General features: G+C 35.2%; 1 protein-coding gene across 1 annotated transcript in view; it reads right to left on the bottom strand.

The window, feature by feature from the left end:
• The window catches only part of ARHGAP15 (Rho GTPase activating protein 15), a 424,379-nt gene extending 410,855 nt beyond the window's left edge, over positions 1–13,524 (bottom strand). The window contains exon 1 of the mRNA XM_008061399.2: positions 13,387–13,524. The gene's annotated coding sequence lies outside the window, so the exon portion shown is untranslated. The remainder of the gene's footprint in view (positions 1–13,386) is intronic.
• Positions 13,525–17,974: the final 4,450 nt, after the last annotated feature.

Genomic DNA, 17,974 nt, shown 5'->3' with positions numbered 1-17,974 from the left:
ATTCCATAGGTCTTCTCTTGAAAAATCATAAGGCATGGCAAATTGGTCCAGGTGTGCCTGGTAAAAAGTCAGTTGTAGGTGGACAGTTTCTACATCCTTTAGAAAAGGTGTCATGTAGACATCCTCTGGTTCACAGGTCCTCTCCTACACACTTCTCTTGTATAGATACCCCAATTGATCACGGCATTTATTCCTAGGGGTGTCAATCACTCCTAGGAACATTGCTCCTCTAATGTATCAGATGAATGGAGTTTCTGCTGCATACTAAGTCAATATCAATATCATCTTCAATGTTTTATTGTTTTTAAGTTTAAGCTAGCAGGATTGGAAGTAAAGAAAAGAACCAAGAGACATCATTTGTACCACTGCTTTAGAAAAGTTTTAGCAAACATTAACATTACTTCATCTATTCTTACAATTTTCTCAACACAATCTCAATTAAAAAGGGTGGGATATTTTGCTGGACTCTTTTCTGTTGCTAAGCAAGTTCCCCTTTCCCCCTTCTCTTTTCTCTGGACACCTTTACTGTTTTTATTATATTTTGGCAGATAATTATATCCTAAGTATTGCTTTCTGTTCTCTATTTGAGCTGTGTCTCTCTTTTGCCCAAATTGACTGTAGGTTCCTTAAAGTCAGACACCGTATTTGTGAGTATTGTTGCTCTGTGTTGTATCTAGAGCATTAGAGCATTATCTTGTTTCCTGTATGAAATCTCATGCCTCTAACTCCCCCCAGTAGTACCATGAGCATTCCCATCAAGTTCAGGTTTGCCACCATGATTAGAGCAGTTGTAATTCCTGGTTCCAGGTATCACTGGATTCCCGTGTTTCCTCCTTACCTTTCCGCATTTGGAGCTGCCAAATGGACCCAGAATACAGTGCATGATGATTGCAGGAAGTCAGATGAATCACTGCATCTCATCTTTCCCCATCCCTTCCCTAAGCATACTCTCTACACATCTGCCATGATGACTTTCCTCCAGTTTTCCTGTAAAGTCGATTTCCCAGCCTGAACCTACCACTCACTTGCTAATCCCCTTTCCTAAAGCCAAACTTCCAAACTAAAGCCCACTGCCAGGTGGCCATAGGATGTAGGCTCCCCAGTGACAGCACACAGCTGCTGTCTCCCCAGCATTTTGTCAGCCCTTGGATTCTCCACTGCTACACTTCACTCTCATTAATTCGATGCCCTACAACCAATTGCTTTCAGAAAGAGGACTGAGATTGGTATATTCATTCTACTGCCATACACGGAATCCTGAGCCGATTTTCTCAGGGGGAGAAAAAATGAAACAAAACAAGACAAAGAAAAAAAAAAAAGACTTCTTTACTGGGTCAGGAACCTAGACTCCGGACTTTCCAATTTCCTTTCCTATTTTTCCATCTCAGACTCATTTTGCCAGGGCTCCAGGAGATCTGCCTTATGAACCATCTGCATTACCACCTTACTTCCCTGGGCAACAATTAGATGTAAAATAAAAGTGGATGAAGAGAATTCTACATTTTTCTCTCCTGTGTCTGCAGTTTTTCTTTGCTTCATTTTAATTTCAGCTTCAAGGATCAATGGCTGCCTACTTGGTTTTGAAATGCTCTATGCGATAAACATGAATTCTTCAAAATCAAAGGGTATTTTTGATGAGGACATTTCTTGGGCTTCTTGAAGGAAATTTTCCATATCAACCAAAAACTGATAAACAAGAAAATAGTTAGTTCTTCTTCCCTCTCTCCCACACGACTATCCTATATTTCCTCACACAACTGTATAGAGGAAATGAAACTAATAGAAAAAATTGCTTTTGATAGATTTCATGATTGTATCATAATACTTTGAATTGAAATAAACCAAAACTATCCTAACACGATTTTTTATATGGGGGAAAAAAGGCCACTGTTTGATTCAAGACCTGGTAAGACAATTATTACTACTGCTACTACTATCACATTTAACCTTTTTAAAGCATTTACTATGTGCCCCACACTTAACAAAGTTATTTACATACATTATTTACTCATTTTTCTTGTGAGGAAATTTCCCACTTTACAGATGAGGAAATTTAACCCAAAAAGATCTAATAGCTTGCCCAACATAATATATATGGAGGGGACCCCCCAAACCCAGAATTATCTCTTTTGGAGGGTGGGCCTCTTGTAGCATAAGCTTCCCGGGTTAGGTAAGTGTTCTGGGAACCCATTAGCATCAGTGTACCAGCTGGTGTTGTTGTGAGAAGCTGCATTCTGTTTCAGTAAAATTTTTTTTGGAGACCCTTTCAACACGTTTCCCCATTTCATTTTTTTTGGAGACCCTTTCAACACGTTTCCCCATTTCAACACGTTTCCCCATTTCATGATGGTGATTTATGAGTGCACCTGCCCACACTGCACTGAGTGTTTAGCAGTTTTGATTGAAGACAGCATGGTCCTTACCCGATCTTGTTCTGAGTGATTTTTCTTCTTTCCCCCAATGAAAAAAGTCCTCAAAGGGAAACGTTTTGCCAATGTGAGAGTGGTAAAACAAAAAATGACAGAAGCACTAAAAGGCATCACAATTGATGAGGCAAATTTGTTTTGAGCAGTGGAAAACGCATCTTGATAGGTGTATTGCATCAAACGAAGTGTCCTTTGGAGGTGACTGAAGTTTAAACATGTAAGAATAAATGCACAATCTTTTATTTAAAAATTCTTGGAAGCCGGGCTCGGTGGTTCAGCCTGTAATCCCGCGCTTTGGGAGGCTGAGGTAAGTGAATTGCCTGAGCCCATGGGTTTGAGACCTGCCTGGGCAACTTGGCGAGACCTCCTCTCTACAAGAAATAAAAAAAGAAAAATGAACCGGGCGTGGTAGCGCGCACCTGTAGTTCCAGCTACTTGGAAGGCTGAGGCGGAAGGATCGCTGGAGCCCAGCAGGTCAAGGCTGTAGTGGCCGGGAGTGGCCACTGCACTCTAGTCTGGGTGACAGAATGAAACTCCAACTAAAAAAATAAATAAATAAACTAAAAATAAAAATACATAAAAATTATGGGTTTTTTTGGGTTCCTCTTCATATAATATTTAGCAAGTGGTGGAGCCCAGGGTTGAATTTTGGTTTTTATGACTTCCTAGCCTATGGTCTTAATATTTTTTACCATATTCTTAAGAAATAAAAACGTTCTGCATTAGAACTTGAGAAAAATATGTTCCAGAGCTAATACCCAAAATGAGTTATAATCCTTTTGTGTCCTCACACAATTCAGTTTCTCAATGCTTCATTACCTTTTTTCTATTAATTCCATTAAAACTCCTGCCATTCTCACTGGCTTGCTGGAATAATCAAGTAAAATAATGTATGCAAAATCACTTTTAAAACTCTGAGTATAATATAAATAAATGATAGACACTCTTACTTGTATTAATTGGCTTGAACTCAACCATCACCTTAAAACCATAAAATTATCTGTAATGCACAAAATAGAGGGGTAAAATAAATAGTAATATGAAAGTAAGGAAGACTCTTTGACCACGGACTAGATTAAGACTTAATAGATGACCAACTCATGTCTATGACAATAAGTACAAATGAAGAGAAAGGAATTAATGCTGTTAAAACATGGCAACTGATTGTATGTCTAGAATAGATGGTATGAATGAACAAACAAGATTACTTGTTTAAGTGAACTCAGGAGTAGAAGTGTGACCAAAATTAGAAAAAAGATGAGAAAAATTCAGGATGTGTGTGTGTGTGTGTGTGTGTGTGTGTGTGTGTGTGTGGTGGGTGGAAGGTCTTGAATTTTACTTGGAACATTCAGTTTAAACTGCTGATAGGACATCATAAAAGAGATATCAAGTGACAATTAAAAATGAGGAAGAATTTTAGGAGAGAGGCAAAGGGAAATATAGAAACTCAAGGATCATATTTGAGGGGTTAAATTTAAATCATAATCATGAATAAGAACATAAGAATCTTGTAAGAAAAGAAGACGGTCTAGAGTCATGATAGCCAATAGAAATATAATATGAGCCACATGTATAATTTAAAAATTTCTCATAGCCACATTAGATAAGCAAAATGAGAAAGGTGTAACTAATTTTAATAATGTATTTTATTTAACTCAACATGTCAAAATTCAATAATTTGAGTATATAATAAATGCAAAGTATTAATGTGATATTTTACATTTTCTTTATTTGTATAAAGTCTTCAAAATCTGGTATTTATTTACACTCAATTCAGACTAGTCAATCTTCAAGTATGCAAGAGTCATTTGTGGCTCATTGCTACTATATTGGACAGCATGGGTCTAAGAAGGAAAAGTTGAGATTTAAGGAATGAGGGGAGAGACAAAAAGTACAGAGACAACAGAAAAAGAGAAATACAAAAGATTCCATTAGTATGACAGAAGCCAAAGCAAAAGAATGTTTTCTTCCCCATGTGTTTCACAACACCTCTACATAAGGCAGTATATGTAGAGAACAAGCAACAGGTTTTCTACAGATGGCATTGCTTTAGACATCAAACAAAGTAGGATTCTTTTAGAGCCTTTTAGACTTCAAGGCCTCATGAATAAAGTTCAACACAGCTTAACTGCTAACACTTAGCAGGCTTAGAGATTGTAGCATGGCACAGTGAAAATAACATGGATTTTGCTTTAGTAGATCTGTCTACAAATCATGATCCAGTTTGCCAAATAGCACTCTAAATTTGGGCACTTAACGTTTTAATATTAGCTTTCTTACCTTCAAAATGGAGATAATAACTCCTTGACATGACTTTTCTGGATAACAAATGGTATTAGGTATGCAAAAACACCTGGCCCATAATATACATTGAATAAATTATAGCTATGGTGATGATTATTAACCATCCCACTCTAGTAATTTATATTGATGAATGTCTCATGCTAGTAAGCATCTTGAGAATAAGAGAATGTTGTCTATTTTGGATAACATCATAATATCTACCACAGTGTTTGAGATACCACTAAGGCAATCAACATTTTTTCCTCCTACATTGCATTTCCTTTAGGAGAACCATCAAAGTATGAATAGGTGAATTATACAGAGGCTCAGATTACTTATTTTCCCCAGTGCATTTAGCAGAAAGATAAATTTGGGCTCTACTTCTCAATTTCCAGTCTTTAAAAGTCTAACATGAAATTAACTAAAACAGAAAGATAAATGAACAGAAACAGAAGATTCCCTTGACTCAGCATCCAATTTCCTGAGCATTCTACCTTTCATAGTTATTTTAAAAAGATGTCCTGTTTTGACTTTAAGCTTGGATTACACCAGCCCAGACTACAACAAAAAGTTCTCTAAGTTTTTCGGAAATTGGATCTAAAGAAACACAATAGTATTCAATATTAATACCACAATTTTAGTAAAATCACTTAAAATTTAAATGCTTAGAAGAGATTGGTGTTTTCTATCAGTTTACAGCAGTATGCTTTCAGGTGGTGGGTTATTTGTTCTGATTTTCAGAAAGGCACCATAATGTAATGAGCACAGTATTCTATCCTAACCTTTTGTCACTATGAGGTTGCTCAAAATATGCCATAGATAGAATATACAAAGTGTCATTTATTTGAAATGTTTTTCTAACTTTTCTCCTAAATTATCCTATTTTTTAGACTCTAGAAAAATCACAAATCTCTAGGAAGACTTCCCTGATTCTACAGCCTACAGTCATCTTTTATAGCATTTATTTTTTCACTGAACAAATATTTATTGACTGTTGATTATATGCTGCTTCTGCTTTAGGTGCTAGGTATTCAATAGTAAAAAGACGGACAGGGTCAATATTCTCATGGACTGTATAGTCTAAGGTGAAAGTAGCCACTAAACACTGACAACAAATAAATAAATTCCTTGTGTCCAAAATGATAGGAAGGAAAACAATAGCAGAATAATGAGATAGAGAATGTCCTGCAAGTCATGAAACAGGTTGAATTTAATTTGAAGTAAAATATCTGGATTGTTTAAGCAGGAGGGTTATATAATATAATTCATAAAAATGTCACTCTTGCAGAATGATTATTGTGAGAAAAGCTGAAGCAGAGGAAAGTTGAAGCAGAAAAAAGTGTTAGGAGAACTTTGCAGTGACAGCAATGGAAGTGGGAAGAGGTGAGTGAACTTAGGATAATTTAATATATGTTTACCACTTGGTAATGTCTAATTTATTCTTGTAAAGTAAAAAGCTATTAGACAAGAGACAAAGCTATCCAATTAGCATTTATAAATACAAAAATATATCAACAGAACAAAAAATGGGTTCAAGCACATAATAACAACAATTAGGAAGACAACAGATTGTGCATAAGATATGATAAGGCCTTTTTATTAATTATATTTTTTCTGCAGCTTTTTCAGACCAATATTTTCAATGTGTGTGAGACTTATGATTTTCTTGTCCTAAAAATGTACTTAATAATAAATTACAGCACAGAAATCACCTTGGGGTCAAAAAAGCCTGACTTAAATGTTGCGGAAATTATCACCTCTTCAACCTTCTTGATTTAATTAAAACATGTTAAAACAACATTGTTTCATATGATTATCTCTAACTTGAAACTAAGCAGTGAACTGGTGTGTGTGGTTTTGTCTAAAATGTGATGTCACCAAAATACCACATATTGTAGTATATTCATTTAGCAGGTTTTTTGGAGAAAAATAATTATACCAACACCCCTCCACACCAAATTTTTTTAAAAGAGCTACTAATCTGAAGAAGGAAAAATAAAGTACTTTAAGAGCCATTATTGAGAAAAGTCCAGTAAACAGTATAATGAAAACTAAGTCTATATTTTTCAGGTTCTACTTATTGCCGATGAAATGGATAGAGTTTGGGGTAGGAAGTGGTAGAGAAATAATAGAATCAAGAGTAATTCTCAGACACTTGTCCTGAAAAGAGAGATGAATATGGTGTCATTAACTGAGCTGGAAGACAAAAAGCAAGAAACATGTTAAGTTGATGACAGGTGGGGGTTAATTAAGAGATTTGTTTTGAATATTGTGTACTCATTTTTATGTCTCTACGAGAAATTCAGGTGGAGAGGATAAATAGGCAATTGTACTTACAGTTCTGATTCTGAGAAAAAAAGATTTGGTCTTCAGATATAATAAGTATTTATATAGTATTTAAATCATGGAACTAAATAAAATTATGAAAGAATAAGGTTAGAAGATAAGTAGAAATCCAAAGACTGAGCTCAGAATATTTCAGCAGTTAGAGGGCTGGATTATGAGAAAGAGTTAATACAGGAGACAGAGAAAGAGCAGCTAGTTAGTTTGGAGGAAAACTGGAAGAATGAAATATCCCAGAAGTCAAAAGAAAAGAGAGTTTCAAGAGGGAAGGGAAGTTCAATAGCATAAATGCAGCCCAGACAATGGATATTGAAGACATATAAGTAGCCAATAGATTTTGGTAAAATGAAGGTCTTTGGGACTCTGTCAGTGGCATGTTCTATAATATAATATTTCTGTGGAATTGGATTTATATGTGCAACTTATACTTAAATACTTGTACTTGTGTACTTCTTAGCCACTTAAAAAGTTTTCATTGCTAGGTAGCATATATAATTATTTGTGTTACCAGTAATTCTTAGGGCAACACAGTGTACTTAGTTGAAGTTCAAAATTATTGATGGAATTGGATTTTATTTGGTTAACACCCACCAAAAGAGAAGAGTAAATTTTAAAATCTATAATTTATTGTGTGCTATTGACAAGGCACATTTTAAAAATAAGATATTCCATCTAGTTTTTGGAATATAGGAAATACTTTTATCAGATGAACTTTCCTAACATTTCAGTAAAAATAGAAACTATCAAGCATATATCCCCTCAACTTCCTCTCCTCACTTCATGTTATCTATCTTCAGCCTTCTAAAATTCACACTCATCAAAGTGCTTTTCTTTCTGTTTAAGGTTAATTTATCAACTTGAGCCAGTGATTGCACCCATCTGTCTTAGTCTCTTCTGAAACCTTGTTGGCTTTCTTTATTTTCAGTTTTACTCTTTTTTCACTTGAACATTCATATTTCATCACTTTTTTAGCTACTGTCTATGTCAAGTTTTTGAAAAGGAGTATTTTACATACACTGTCCCTACTTCCTTACTTCCTTTGATATCTCACTCCAAGGCTTAAATGTTAATAATGTGGCCGGGTGCAGTGACTCAAGCTTGTAATCCCAGCACTTTGGGAGGCTGAGTTGAGTGAATTGCCTGGGTCCACGGTTTGAATACAGCCTGGGCAAGTTGGCAAGACCGCATCTCTACAATAAAAATCAAAAAAAAATTAGCCGGTGTGGTAGCACGTGCATGTAATTCCAGCTATTTGGAAGGCTGAGGCAGAAGGATCATCGGAGCCCAGCAGGTTGACGCTGGGGTGGCTGTGAGTCTGCCACTGCAATCCAGCCTAGGCGACAGAGTGAGACTCTAACTCAAAACAAACAAAATGTTGTTAATGTTTTGGTCCTTAATTATACAGTGGAGAAAGATACATTTTTCGTGTAAGAAAAACAGATCTTTAATCTTTTAAAAGCAAGATCAATCTTAATTATAATGGCAGAAATACCAAATGAAAGTATATTGAGATGTAATTTTCTACAGACTGGCAAAACCTGAAAAGTTTGGTAACACAATCTGTTGGAAAAGCTATGGAGCTTCTCATTTAGTGTGGGTGGAAGCTCAAAAAAAGTCATAACTAACATGAATAATTTTTTGGCAACAACTGTCAAAAAATTATTTTATCTTTTGTCTCATAAGTAGTATTTCTGGAAATTTATTTTGTGCATATATTTTCAAATACATACAATTATATATAAGACATTCATAGAAAAAGATTGAAAATACCTATGACAATAAAAGACTGATTAAATTAAGTATATTTATAGAGTAGAACAATATACAGCTGTAAAAAAGACAATTAGTTTTATGTTTTTTTAATGAAAATGTCTCTAAGAGAGAATGTTAAAATAAAAAAAGCAAAGCAGAGATGTGTGTACAGTTATGCTACCATTAGTATAATAAACCTTTATTATTATATATACATATACGTATATATACATATATTTTGTATAAAGAAACTGCCAAAGAAAAAAAAGAAAACTGGTTTCACATATGAAACTGGTTACCTGTTAAGATGGGGGTAAATAGTAAATAGGAAAGGTAGAAATAGGAATATAAAAAATATTTTTCTAAAAACTTTGTATTTAGATATTTTGAAAACTTTGTATTTAGGTTTTCTGTTGATTTTGAGTTATTTTGCTTTGCCACCTATTTTTAAATTAAACACAAACAAAATCAAGAAACAAACAAAAGGTCCTCATAAAATGAAAAGAAAAAGATTGTTATAATCATAGCCTGTATATGAACCTCGGGTACTTGAGCAGACAAATCAGTGCCTGTCCTTAAAAGACTCTCTCTTTTCACTGATTGCCATCTCTTCTGCAAACCACCCTAAAGAGTAAATGAAAGAAACAAATTCGTTCTGACACTTGATAGACAATCCATTGAAGTATTGGAAATACAGTCAATTATGTATTTCCCTTGCTCCAAAATCCTCTTGCTACCTATATTCAGGTCTACTATATTATGATCTCAAACTGTCTTTCCAGCCTTACCTCCTATTCCTATTCTTCTGTCTAACAAAACTGGTCATTTCACTCTTCATTGGAAATTCTCTGGCACTCCATGTTTTTGTGCATTGATATGCTCCCTTCAAGTTCCTTGGGATGTTTCTCAGTCTCTTGTCTAGATTTCTCAGAAAAGTACCACAAAATATTTTTCCAAAACTATTCTGAATTTCCTGATAGGATATGATCGAATTATACAACAGCTACAGAATTATCTAGTTTAAGGGCTGGCAAACAACAAGAATGCAAAAATGTTAGATGGATTTCTGAAACCTAATAGAACATTCTTTTATCTTCTTATGGTACTAGACAAATTTTAGTATAATTAGTAATATAATAGTCACACTAGATTATAAGCTTTTAGAAGACAATGTTGTGAGGGGTTTTCACACATGGCGTAGCTGTTGAAAAATATTTTTAAATTCACTTTAAAGTAAAACTCATGTTTCATTCAGGCCTGTCTATAAATGAATACCAAATTTATGTATGATTGTAGAGTTTGAAGATATTGGGAAGTGATTATTTAAAATGTGACCATAGGTGGTTCTGAAGTGAAGTTCTGTGGTTTTTGTCCATAAGAAATGCAACCGCCTTTCTTCTGAGGAAAGCATTTTAATTTTTAGTCCAGGAGACCCAGCACCTCTATTCAGCTAAGAGTCCATGGGGTGCAGGTGCAGTACTCAATGCATGAGTAGGTCTGTAATCTAGGCCTGGTCACTCAGGTTGTCTGTGCCCAGATTTAATGATTGTTCAGCTATGGGTCATGTGAACCAATTCAGTTCAGTCAGACCTAAATCTGAGACTTTGCTGTGGGGATCAGGGAAAGGCATTCTTTTGCCACAGAGTTTGCTGAAAGGATCAACTCAACTCAGTGGGACCTTCTGCCAGAGACTCCTTACAGCACAATGCAAAGAAGAGTTAATGAATTAAAATGAATGTGAGAATCCTGTGAGAACTGGATCCAGTCATTTCTGACTTTGTTATCCTTGAACTTTTCACATGTAAAGAACTATCTCTATTGTCTAGGTTAGTTTTAATTAATTTCCTATCATTTGTGAACACAGGAGTTTTGTCTATTATGAGCTGAAACTTAGAATACTTGTAAGTGTATTTAAAAGTCTGATTATATAATATTTATTTTGCAGTGTAAAGATATACTTCTGGTATCCAAAGAGTTAAATTCAGGGTAAAAAATTACTTTTAAAATACATCTATTCAAATTGATTATTTTAAATATTTTTAAGTGTATGGGAATAGCAAAATTGTTTGAAAATTTTTTTTCATTTGCTACAAGAAAGGTGTATATTTCTTCAAGAATATCTTAGAGAAATGGACACTGCTATGATGGATCCTTCATTGAGATATTCTCAGCAATTCTATGTTTCAATATCATAGGAAGGGGCAATAGTTAAGAAAACACTCTTTTTCATTCCTCCAAGTCCCCTCCCCCCAACTATTTGCCATAGTATCAGTCTTCTCATGAGACAAGTCCTCAGCAGGTAGCTGATTCTTTGAGTCCTGTCTGCTGAGAGAAGAGGAGGGGCCTGGCTAAGAAGTCAAAGTTCTGTAGACTTCTCCGATCAGTATGGATTCATTTAACTAGGTTACCTAAATGCTAGAATATAAGATGAGTATATTTTTAAAGGCAATGTGAATAGAATAGAAGGGACAAGAAGGTGTCTATCTCTCTAGGTCCCAAGGTGGCAGGACCATAAATTAGAGATAGAGCAAGGCCACTCCAGAAAAGAACTTTAAAAAGGAACAACAGGAGGAATATCAAGGAAAGATTTTTTTCCTTTCTGAATTTTGCTGAAAACTGGCCTCACACAGGAAAGCACAATGCTCTTTTAGCAAACTGGCTTTGATATGATTTCCAAATGAGATCATATGTAATGTTTTTATTTGACCAAAATGTGTTTCTTATTTATCTACTTAAAAGGTATAAAAGTATAGTATTCTAGAATAACTCTGCAACTAACTCTCTTACAATTTGGTTTTTACATTCAAGAGACTATACATTACTTATTTTAACAAACAGTTCTGAGGGTATCTTAGCTCTATCTTATCATCTTTATTTGTTTCTCCTTCTAAATCTATATGAAGCTTTGTTTAATTAATTCTTCATTCTACACATATTCTGCAAAATATTTTAATTTGACAGTTGTTGCAAGAAACACTTATTTTTACAAAGAATTTGGTTTTTAAAAGTAATAAATAATTTTAAAACTGTCATGGACTTTTCCTCAATGCCAGATGCTTATCTGGATATTCATTCTCGCTAATGTATAAGTGCTACATATGTTTATTCATATGATATTCTTTTATTATAAAATGAAATAAAGTAATAACATATCAACCAAAATTATCTGAATTATACGGCTTCTACAGATACAGAGGTTCAGCACTACAATATTGAAGACAGATTTAAATAATGCTTTCCATTGTGAGGAAATGCAACAAATTGAAAATCTAATCAGAATATCAAAGCAAATACATATTACCAGGGTCTTCTTGCACTCTAACAATAAAAAATGTATTGAACACCAAGTTCTAATCTCTATTTTCTGTGATCATTTTAATAGTCAACAAGTATTGACAATTGAAGAGGTCTTAAAATGGAGTGTGCTAGTATGCCTAATAATTTCCTACTAAATTGTCCATGTCAAAAACATTTATATGTGTCTTTCAATAGAAGACAATAAGAGAAAAGAAAATTGTTGCCACTTATCAACCCTGTAACCATTTTTTAATAACACAAAAAAATAGCTGTTGTGGGGGCCATCATTTCTTCCATCCAACAGCACAATAAAAATAATATTAGGAAAGAGTGGATCATATCTTGAGTTTTTATTAAAATTCTTTCAAAAATCTACAGTCAGATTTATTTTAGGTATTTGTCTCTGGGATTAGCAATATTTTGATGTTTTTTTTGCACATATGTTATAGCACACAAAGACATTCTGTGAAAGCCAGAAGTCAATATAAAAGAAAATTACTTGTCAGTTTGTGATTAACAAATTCTTTTCATGTCTAAGGTTTATTATTTTGAGATATCTAAAAGAAGGAAAATCATATAATTACGTACATAACAAAAATATACCTCGAATTTGCCTCTTCTCCCACAGTAACCTTCAGGAAGTTGGCTGTGACTACTCTTTTAAATATAAAATTTTGCTTATGAATTGAAAACTTGTCCTCATTTCACCTTATATAAATAAAATGTAGAAAAATATTTGTGTCATGATAGAAAGTATTCTTTTACATTTTAAAACTTTCTTGCTTTTTAATGATTATTTAATAAGCTATTTATTTGAGAACCATTTTAAGGGTTTGAATGCTAACTTTTATACTTTAAAGTGGGTGTTTTTCACACTGAAATTTAATATTTTATTTTTTATTGGTATGAAAGGCTCTTATCTCTTTCATTATTAGGATTTTGAATAATGCATATTTTTATAAAACAGTTAAAGGTACAAAGTCTCACTTTTTTTTTCTAGTTGTTATTTTTAAAAACCCTTTCAAACTAAAACTATACTTCACTCTGTTGTCAACATTTTTGTATGAGATCCTAGTATAATATTTTAGGAGGACTTTGGGACCTGACGACTTCAAATATGAAAAGAATATTCTTTTCTACACTAAAGGGAACTGAATTATGTTTCAGTCACAAGTGAAAGCATCACATTTGGTAGAAATGTTTACATGTCCACACCAAGACATAGGATACTCTGCCAAATATTTTCAGATTTAAATTTCATGTACAATATAAAGTTAAAACTTACCTTTTCTCAGAGACGACTTGTTATTGAAACTGCCATCAACTTCTGTTAGTGACTCTTTCAACAAAAACGGAAAACAGTAAAGTCACATGTCGTAAGAGTAGGCCTGTGTTGGATGCTGTTTAATTTCAGTACTGGCCAAAAAAAAAAAAAAAAAGGCGGGGTGGGGGGTGGGAATGAGCACAAAACTTTTAAATAAAACCACTTCCTGAGTAGATACAGTTAACCACACACATCACATCATTACTCGATTTGAAGAAATTGCCTTGTATAGTCAACAATATTGTTATTTTTCACTGTGATTATCAATTTTCAGACATTACACATTTACATAGAGTTTATCAATTTTTATTTAATGGAGAAATGTGTGATTAAAACTTCAGCGGGGGGAGGAGCAGGCTGCTAAGCACTGTGGAAACTTCCCCTTTTTCTGCCTTCTAGCAGGAGCTTAAAAATTAAGTCTCTACTACCCTGGGTAAGCTTGGGCATGTTGATATACTATCAGGAGGTTCTGCGTATTGACCTGGAAAACCAAGCAGTCCTTGCCAATTCAAAGAGCTAACGCCTCTGTCTCAGTCATGAAAGAATCCACCAAAATCTACTCCAAGTAACAAGTTCACAGGGCCTTGGTCAGGTTGCATTTGTACTTCGGAAAACGCAACCCAGAGCCCCACTGACATCTGAGTGTCTCAGAGGGAAGGGAAGGTGCTTATGGAACACATGCTGTGGCATTTGTTCTGACTGTGGCTCTCATACTGGTGTACCCTCTCTGGCAGTTTCCTAAGCAGTTCTGAAATCTGCTGAAGAGCTTTTGCTCTAGCTGAATGATTCTTTGTGTGGTCTGACTTTAAAAGAAACAATATTATAATAAAGGATCCAGAGGGTATCACTTCGGCATTCTGCTGTGTGCCCTCCTATGTCAACCTTCAACCAATCCAAGACATATTTTTAAGGGGTCTCAGAAGTTACTATAGAATGTGCATCTTTATTGAGCCATGGAGTTCAAGAAATAAGCTCCTGGATTTTCAGGCTTGACTGGTTTTGTGAGATTTGCAGGATATTCACAAAAAGAAAAGCTTCCCTTCCAAATATATGAGAGAGTCAAATCGCAACCTCCTGTCATAAAACCAATTAAAATAGAAATTTGTGTAATAGAACTCAATGGTATGGAATGTTTGGCATACAGAAAAGACAACTTTAAAACATATATCTAGTATATATGGCCCAAGTTAAAGATGGCATGTCCCTATCAGTTAATCTAATTTTTCTAGGACTCTCCTTTTAAAAATCATATTTCATATTTACCCTAGAATTCATTGTCAGCTATAATTCCAGGATGGACCTTTTTAAGTGTTTAGAGTCCTGGAGGTTCTTACTGAGTGTTCCTCCTTAACATTGAAGAGAAAGAAGAAAGGATAATATTAAAAGTGAGGAAATCAGAATTCAGGCCTCAATTCTCAGATATTCTACTCAATTTAAGCATTTGTAAATTCATGTCAGACTCAGAAGTCCAGAACTAGGAAAATGAATTATGCCTTTTTCTTTTAAATACATCTCATATCAGGCATTTGACTCAGAAAAAAAAAAAACAACCCAGTATGCTCTTATGGTAATAAATAAAATGTAAGTATCTATTTGAAGGGCAACACTATATTTTATCATAAATAGCTAGAGAGTAAATGAAGACAAAAGTCATATTTCCTTTGTATACAGTGGAATGTGAGTCATGTAGGCAGTGGTATGCCTGGGCTTGATTTCTGAAAGAAGATGAATTTACTATGATTAAGGCTCTAGGTTAGTGCTTTGACACTTGTGGCTTCATTTGCTCACTCTTTGTAGCAGTGAGTATTCATTGAATACTTGCTATACGCCAAGCATTGTACCAAGCACTTTACATTAATTTTGCCTTGTAGTCCTCACAACAATTTTGTGAGTTAGCTGACATTATTATACTCTTTTTATATGTGAGGAAATTGAGATTAATTTGTAGCCCAAATTAGTAAGGAAAGTAGCCAGGAGTCAAACCCGGAAACTCTGACCTCAGAGCCTTTGTTCTAAATTACTATGCTATCTCCTGACCAATTACTCTGCAGTACAACTTTAAGTAAATAATGCTGAGGATACTTTTCACTCCTGGTATTCCTTGTTGCCTCATCACTGACTGGAATGATAAATTTGAGGCAGGAATCATTCCAGAGAATCATACGAAAATCAAGTCCCCAGAAATGTCTTTGAATTTTAAATGTATATTAAAGAAATTAAAAGACAGTCAGGATAAACAGAAATATACTATGTTCGTGAATATGAAATCAGTGGGAATGCATCAATTTACCCAAATTAATATGCAAAGAAATACAATAAAATCTCAATTATAATCGCAACTGGACTTTTTGAAGAATGCAACAAACTTCATCTAGAATTTCCATAGCAGAACAAAGTCCAAAAATACTGAAATATATTTTAAAACAACAGAGCAAACACTGGTGACTTGACCTGTTAGATATTGAAATATTTCAAAACCACAGTGTTAAAAAACCATTTCAGTCCAGGCACATGGCTCATGCCTGTAATCCCAGAACTTTGGGAGGCTGAGGTGGGAGGATCATTTGAGCTCAGGAGTTTGAGACCAACCTATGCAACATAGCAAGACCCCATTTGTACAAAAAAAAAAAAAAAATAGCCAGGTGTGATAGTGAACACCTGTAGTTCCAGTTACTTGGGAGTCTGAGCCCAATTGGAAAATAAACAAGTAAGTTGAATATATAATTCTTGATAAGCAAAGCCCTAATATGTAATGTGTGTGTGAAGAGATGCACACACTTTATGGTAATCACAGTAATACAAGGTACATCAGCTCCCGCTGAAATGGTAAAAATCTGACTGAGAATGTATGGAGAAGGAACTCTCCTCGCCTACATTACTGATGAGACTGTAAACTAAAGCCCTTCTGAGGAGGAGTCTTCCAAAAATGGGCACAATAAAATATATGCATGAACTGTGTCCCAGCAACCCAACTCTGGTGTCAATATATGGTCTGGATAAATCTCTAACACAGAGTTATTTTTCCTCCTTTATCACAGCAAGTTAAATTATTGTGTCTGTGTGTTTGTATATTTTGGGGAAGAAAACAGAAATTTCTCCCCTAAACAGATGTCATACACTAAAGGAGAGGAGAAAAGGAAAGAAGGCTTGACTTAGATGAAGAAAGAGTTAGATTCCCCTGATAAGAGTGAAAGAGAGGAAGGGGTTTCCCTCCTTGGAGGGGAGCTATTTCTTACTCCCAAGTAGTAGTCCAACATTGGGAAAAACATAATCTGAATGCAACATCTATGAATTTATTGAGTACTTACTCTATGCCAGGTAATATAGTAGGCTTTAGATATTCTGTTGCTTTGGAGTGAATGTTTGTATCCCCCTAAATTTTATACATTGACATCTAAACCCCTGATATTACAGTAATAAAAGATGAAGCTTTGTGGAGATGATTACGTCATGAGGGTGGAACCCTCACCATTGGAATTAGTGCCCTTATAAAAGAGACCCCAGGGAATCAGCTCACCCATTCACTGTGAGGAGACAGTGAGTAGGTGTTATTTATGAGAAAGTGGGTCCTCACCAGGAACAGAATGTGCTGGCACCAGGATCATGAACTTTCTAGCTTCCAGAAATGTGAGAAATAAATGTTTGCTGTTTGTAAACAGCATTTTTGTTATAGCAATCCGAATAGACTAAAACAATTTTTTATTACATATTAGTTATGAAAATAAGATAAATAATTACAATATGTAATACAGGGGGACCCCAAAAAAACAGAATCAGTTTTTGGAGGGTGGTCTTCGTTTAGGATAGATTTCCCCTGCTAAGTATGTGTTTCTAGAAACCCATTGGCATCAGTGTGCCAGCTAGCATTGTTGTGAGAGGCTGCATTCAGCTTCACTGAACTTTTGGGGGGAGGAGTTTCTTTCCACAGGTTTGCCCACTTCAGAAGAGTGATTTACAGGCGCACCTGTCCACACTTCACTGAGTGTCCAGCAGTTTTGAACCCCAAATGGCAAGACCCCCATGCCCCACCCTGCCTATTCACCTGATGCTGCCCGGAATGACTTTGCTTGTTTCCCCAATGAAAAAAAATCCTTAATGGAAATGTTTTGACAAAGTGGAAGAGGTGAAACAAACAAACAAGCAAACAAACAAAAATGGCAGAAGCACTAAAAGGCATCCAAACTGATAAGTTCAAAAACAGCTTTGAGCAGTGGAAAAAATGTCTTGATAGGGGTATCACATCAAATGAAGAGTACTTTGAAGGTGACTGAAGTTTAAACATATAAGAATAAATACTACACATGATCTTAACCAAAAGGCCGAGAAGCTCGGTGGCTCAGCCTGTAATCCCGTGCCTTTGGGAGGCTGAGGTGAGTGGATTGCCTAAGCCTGCGGGTCCGAGGCTGCCTGGGCAGGTGAGACCTCCTCTCTACAATAAAATCAAAAAATTACAGGCGTGGTGGTGCGCGCCTGTAATTCCGGCTACTCGGAAGGCTGAAGCAGGAAGATCGCCGGAGCCCAGCAGGTCGAGGTTGCGGTGGCCGGAAGC

This window comes from Carlito syrichta, unplaced genomic scaffold (assembly GCF_000164805.1).
Source record: "Carlito syrichta isolate Samal-C Ts95f unplaced genomic scaffold, Tarsius_syrichta-2.0.1 Scaffold305239, whole genome shotgun sequence".
Classification (NCBI taxonomy): Eukaryota; Metazoa; Chordata; class Mammalia; order Primates; family Tarsiidae; genus Carlito; species Carlito syrichta.
This window is presented reverse-complemented; position numbering and strand designations above follow the sequence as displayed.